The sequence below is a fragment of the Echinops telfairi genome, unplaced genomic scaffold, assembly GCF_000313985.2.
Source record: "Echinops telfairi isolate 266 unplaced genomic scaffold, ASM31398v2 ScPeMD7_443;HRSCAF=831, whole genome shotgun sequence".
NCBI classification, from domain to species: domain Eukaryota; kingdom Metazoa; phylum Chordata; class Mammalia; order Afrosoricida; family Tenrecidae; genus Echinops; species Echinops telfairi.
This window is the reverse complement of record NW_022104341.1, coordinates 80,453,796-80,460,129: the sequence shown is the minus strand read 5'-3', so window position 1 is coordinate 80,460,129 and position 6,334 is coordinate 80,453,796. Positions and strand designations below refer to the sequence as shown.

General features: G+C 48.0%; 1 pseudogene; it reads right to left on the bottom strand.

The window, feature by feature from the left end:
• Nucleotides 1–2,518: 2,518 nt before the first annotated feature.
• Nucleotides 2,519–2,726, bottom strand: LOC115870125 (annotated as a pseudogene).
• Between the last annotated feature and the right edge of the window lie 3,608 nt (nt 2,727–6,334).

The following is a 6,334-nucleotide window of genomic DNA, read 5'->3' as shown; positions in this document are numbered from 1 at the left end:
CTGCTCCACTTGAATAGAGTCAGTGTTCTGAGCCACTGCTCAGGAAAGGCGCCCCATCTGCTGGGCCACCTGGGTGAGTGCCCTCACTTTGCTGAGCCCCCGACATGCCCCCTTGTAGGCAGAGAGGAGCCAGTGCAGGTGGCCTGTTTCAGCAAGTGGTGGTGGGCCATCAAAAGGCTCTGGGCCTAGGGAGCCATGCTGGATGGGTGATCCCCGGCTCCAGGCTAGGTGGTTAATGTAGAGACACCAGGATTTTCGACTGCATGGATGGATCTCAAGTTTATCCTAGCACCTCCTCTCTGCTCAGCTGAGAATCCTTTCGCAGATGCCTCCGTCCCGCCCCACGACCCTCCTCTCCTCATCTGCGCTAGGTTCCTGAGAACCTTTCCCAGCAGTGCCTTCAAACACGTATAGGCACTGTGGGCACACAAAGGCTCTGACACAGCAGCACGTGGTGGTCATGAGGACACATGGATACACACAAATATATGAAGCAAGGCCCTTGTGTGTATACGTGTGGTGGGGAGGGCGGGGGGCTTGATGGACCCCGGATGGTCCTAGCTGAGAGGCAGGCGTTGCACAAAGTGACAGTGACTCTGTGCTACTGTCACCAGAGGGCAATGGGGCGGGAGTGTGCAATGGCCAGGCCAGCAGTCATCCAACTGAAAGCCCCAGCTAATTGTAGCTAATTGTTGTTAGGCACCCTCCAATCTGATCTGATACCTAGAAACTAACTAAACACACAAACACACACGGACTGACTTCAGTTGATTTCAACTAATAAGGAACCTGTAGGGCAGAACTGCTGCTGTGGGTTTTTAGGCTGCAAATCTTTGTGGGAGAGCAGAAAGCTTCATCTTCCCCCCCGCTGAGCGGCTGGTGGTTTCAAACTGCTGACCCTTTTGATGAGCAGCCTAACGCAGAACCCACTATGCCACCAGGACTCTGCCGGGCCCTGTGCCATTCTCACAGTTCTTGCTGGTAGAGCTCCTTGTTGACAGCCACGTGTCCATTCGCTTCATTGACAGACCTCCTCTTTTTCATTGGCTTTAACAAGCAGGCTCGCCTTCTCAGGAGAAGGGCTGGTCCCTCCTGATCACATGTCCAAAGTAAGTGAGACAAAGTCTCTCCATCCTCACATCGAAGGACCACCCACCCTTCCTTATTCATTGTCCAGCTTTCCAGGGCTTAGGAGGCAATTGGAAATAAATGACCTGGGTGAGGCACACCTTAGTTCCTCAACTGACATCCGTGCCTTTTAACACTTTATAAACATCTTTTGCAGTAAATTTGCCCAATGCAAGGCATTCTTTGATGTTGCTGCTTCCACGGGCTTTGTAGATTCAAGTAAAATGAAGTCCTTGACAATTTCAAGTTTCCCCTCCCCGTGTCTCATGATATTGCTTATTGGTTCAGTTTTAGGATTTCTGCTTTCTTTCTTTGAGGTGTTATCCATCCTGAAGGCCGTAATTTTTGATCTTCATCACTTGTGATTCAAGCTCCCTTTGCTTTCAGCAAGCAAGGTTGTATCATCTGCATATCACAGGTTGTTAATAGCCATCCTGACATTGTGTTCACCTTCATATAGTCCAGCTTCATGGACTATTTGCTCAGCATACAGAATGAATATGTTGAAAAGATTCAGTCTTGACACACACCTTCTCTGATCTTAAAGTAGGCAGTATGCTCTTGTTCTGTTTGATTCCATTTTGATCTATAAGCAGGTTTCTCATGAGCACAATGAAGTGTTCTGTGATTCCTGTTCCTCCTAAAGTTAACTGTTGTGTCTGTCCGGGTAGACTGAAGAAACAAATTCATAGATGCTCATGTGTGTAAGAAAGAACTTTATATACAAGAGCAGTTGAATATTGAGAAAACATCCCAGCTCAGTCCAGATCAACTCCCTATATTATCCCACATGTCTGATACCAATCTATAAATTCCTCTTCAGACTCACCTAACACATGCAATGATGCCAAATGCAGGAAGATCACAGGCCAGTGGGTGGGAAGTCTTGTGGATCCAGTAGCAGTGGAAGCATCGTAATGCTGGCAGGGGTCTCGACATAGCTACTCCAGCTCCAGGGCTCTGCACACATCAGCTTAGCTCCATATGTCTTCTCCACAGGAATGTCTCGCAGGGTGTGTGTGTGTGTGTGTGTGTGTGTGTGTGTGTGTCCCACCTCCAGAGAGCTATTTATCTCCTTAGAGCCTCCACCTGAGGTCATCAACCTGCAACCTGATTGACAGGCTAAACGCCACCCCATCACTCTTTTTTTTTTTGTACTACATATTTTATTGTATGCAGATGCCAGTGTATATAAAACAACCCTTGTGAAATAGAAATTTATGAAAATTCAGAGAGGTAGATATGAAGGACTGACAGAAGTAGAAGTTTGTATAGTATGGCACATGTAACTGTGAAGACAAGGTTTTGTGCAAGCTTCAAATTGAGCTCTCCTTAAATAGTCACTGGTTCATGAGAAGTCGCTTAGGAAACCTTTGAAAGATTCATCTTACTACAAAAATTAACAGACTTTCTGGAGTCTAAAGGGATTTGTCCTTGAAGGATGCTCCAGTCAGCAGGAGGTCATGTTGAGCATTCTGCAGACAAAATTGTTTCAAATCTACAGCTGTCTGGGAAACTTGCACATGGTTGAGCCCAGCCTCCAGCCGGAGCTGCTGAACCACTTTCTTCATGGCGGCGACACTGGAAGAACCAGACATGGCGAGCAACAGGGCGAGGAGATGTTCCTCTCTCGGTCGTCTGCTCAGCTCCACCCCTTCACTCTTAAGTCTCAGATTGACAACAGATTATGTAACAACTGTAGCTTGTTATGATCCTACGCAGTCAAATGCGTGTGCACAGTCAGCAAACATAAGTAAGTATCTTTCTGGTATTCTCTGCTTTCAGCCAAGATCCATCTGACACCAACATTGATATCGCTTGTTCCTGATCCTCTTCTGAATCCAGCTTGAATCCCTGGCAGTTCCCTGTGGATAGACTGCTGCAACTGTTTTAGTTTATCTTCAGCATAATTTCACTTGCATGTGATATTAATCATATTCTTTAAAATTTCCACATTCTGGTGGATCACCTTTCTTTGGAATAGGCACATATATGGCTCTCATCCAGTCTTTTTCTTGCCTAGATCAGTGGTTCTCAACCTTTGGGTCTCAACCCTTTGGGGGTCAAGTGATCCCTTTCACAGAGGTCACCCGATTCAGGACAGTAGCAAAATTATAGTTAGGAAGTAGCAACGAAAATAATTTTGTGCTTGGGGGTCACCACAACATGAGGAACTGTATTAAAGAGTTGCGGCATTAGGAAGGTTGAGAACCACTGGTCTAAAGGATTAAGTTAGTGATTTCAGTGTTGGGTCTGTTTGTTGAAATATCTTAATTGCAATTCTATCAATTTCTTGAGCCTTATTTTTGCCGATGATTTACATGAAGCTTGAAATTCTTCTTTTAATGATTTTTGATCATATGCTAACTCTTGGAAGGGAAGACCGATTCTTTTTGGTACAATGACTCTATTATCTTCATCTTCTTATGATGCTTCCTGCATCATTCAATGTTTTGCTCATAGACTCCTTCAGTGTTGCAACTCAAGGCTTGAATTGCTTCTTCAACAGTTTCCATGTGAAAAGTGTTCATCAACGTATTCCCTTCTTGGTTTTCTAACTCCACATCTTTGACATTTCATTTCTGTCTTCTCAAGCTGCCCTTTGATATCAGTTGAGTTCATTTACATCGTCGTGTCTCCCATCCATTTAACTACTCTGCTCGAGAGTCTCTTCTGATAACAACTCGGTCTTCTGCCCTTTAATAATCTATTGCTTTCTTCAAGTACGATGTCCTTGATATCATCCCAGAAGTCTTCTGGTCTTGTCATGTAAATTTTTTAGATGGTCTCTAAATTCTATTGGAATATACTCAAGGTTGTACTTTTGATCTTGTGGACTTGTTTTAATTTTCTTCACCTTCAACTTGAACTTGTGTATGAGCAACTGATGATGTGTGCCATCATCAACCCATGGCCTTGTTTTGACTGATGGTATTGAGCTTCTCCATTGCTTCTTTCCAGAGATGGATTCAACTTAATTCTTGTAAATTCCATCTGGCAAATTACCTTTTTGAAAAAACTTATTAAGTGGATTAGGGGACTTGTCATTCAAAATTCTATCATGTGATTTCCAACCTTGTTTTTATCACCAAGTTCATATATTCCAATTACTGATCCATTTTTTGGTTTCTTTCCAACTTTTGCATTCCAATCACCAGTATTATCTGTGTGTCTCGATTGCCTGTTGGGTCAATTTCTGGCTGGAGATGTTGGCAAAAACGTCAAGTCCTCCATCTTTGGCATTAGCGATTATCGCACACATTTGAATAATAGTTATTGTAGCTAGTCATCCCATACATATGGATATTGCCCTATCACCGACTTCAAGGTAGACCTTGAAATGTCCTTTTGGACAATGGGTTCCACACGGTTCCTCTTCAATTTGCCGTTCCCGGGACAATGGATCCGGTTTGTCTGCTTCCAAATAGCCAACACAGGTCTATTTTGCTGCTCTAATGGGTGCCATACCTAAGTGCTCCATTTCATTTTTTACATTTTCCTAAATTCGTATGTCATACATTCCAAGCTCCATTCAGGAATGGACATTTGCAGCAATTTCTTCTCATTTTGAGTCAGTAAATGAGGGTCCCCGAACTTGCCTCGATCCAAGCTCAGTAAGGGCCACTCTACCTTGAGTAGAACGGCTCTTCCCCGGTAGTATGTTCAGCGCTTTCCAGGCGGGGGACTCATTTCATGGCACTACATCAGACAATGTCCACTGCTAGTCCGAGGTTTTCACCGCCCCTGCCCCTTGCCCTGAAGTAGATCGCCAGGTCCTTCTTCCTAGTCTGTCTTGGTCTGGCATGCTTTGCCAAAACCTGTCCACTCTGGGTGACCCAGCTGATATTGGAAATACCAATGGCATCCACTCCAGTGTCACAGTCACACACAAGCAGCCACCCCAGTAGGACAAATGGACAGAGAGTTGATTGTATGTGTACAAACAGGGGCACCAAGGACATGGCTTGGCACGATGGGCCAGTCTCCTCTGGGCTGGCCCCAGGGATTAGGCACAGGTGGAGGCTGCAGATCTATTGGGGCCAGAAGTCTGAGTGCACCCTTCCTCTGCTTCCAGAGCTCGGCTTCCAACAGGAATCCTGTGGCCCCGCCAGTCAGAGACTGAGAACAGAACCCCAGTCCTGGGAGGGGTCAGTCCCCCAAACACTTAATTATCTCCCATGGAGATCTCCGATCTCTGCCTGCCGAAGAAGGGGTCGACTCTTCCCACACCCTACCTGCCTCCGAGGAGGCTGTGAAGTTAGGGTTGTGGGGTGCCCACGTGGAGAAACCGGGCTCCCAGTAGGACTCTGCAGGGGGACAGACTGCATGGCTCTCTAAAAAGGGCCTGATCCTCCTTGCCTTGTGTGTTCGCATCCATGAAGGGCGTTTTACAGTGTGGAAGCGTTTTCCACTCTTCACAGCGGCTCAGTTTCCCTAGTGAGCCTGCATCCTGGATTGCATTTGGGGAGGTCTTAGGAACTGGGGGCAACACGAGTCTTGGTGGCGCAACGATTAAGCGCCAAGTGGACTTTACCCAGCCACCTCGCTGGATAAAGATTAGACATCCGCTGCCATTAAGATTCGTGGGAGTAGAGCACGTCTGGGGTCGATGTGCGCCGGAAAACACCGGGAGGGGTTAGGAGGGGAGGGGACACACAGCCCACAACTACAGTATCAACAGCACAGGTGAAGCTCCAAGACGCTCCGAGTGCCCGGATGACGCCATGTCTGTGTTCGAATCCATCGGGCAGCAGAGGAAGCTCCGGAAGGTCATCACCCTGGGGGGCGGGCGAGGCAGCAGCCACTTCAGGTTTCAAGTGTGGAGCCTGCGCGGCTCCCTGCTACCCTCGCCGCCCTCCCGGAGAGCCCCGGGCTCCCCTTGGTTCTCGAAGAAGAATCGGGGAGCTTGCGAGTCCGCGGGCCCGGCCTCTCGGGCTCGCTGCGGGCCCATGGCGCCCCCGTGTGCCCGTGGTCCGAGGCGTACCCCGCTCCGCTCCTCCCGGCCCGGCCCGCTGCGCGCGGACTGGGCTCCTGCGCCACCGCCGCCGTCTTTGCTCCTTGGCTCAGAGCCTCGCGCAGGGAGTCACCTGTCCCCTGGGCCTCAGTGTGGGAGCCTGTAGGAGAGGCAGAGCTTGGTATACTGGGAAGCTCGGGCTTCTCCTGCAGACTGTGCAACTTTCCACTCACGTCCACCCTGTTTCTGGTC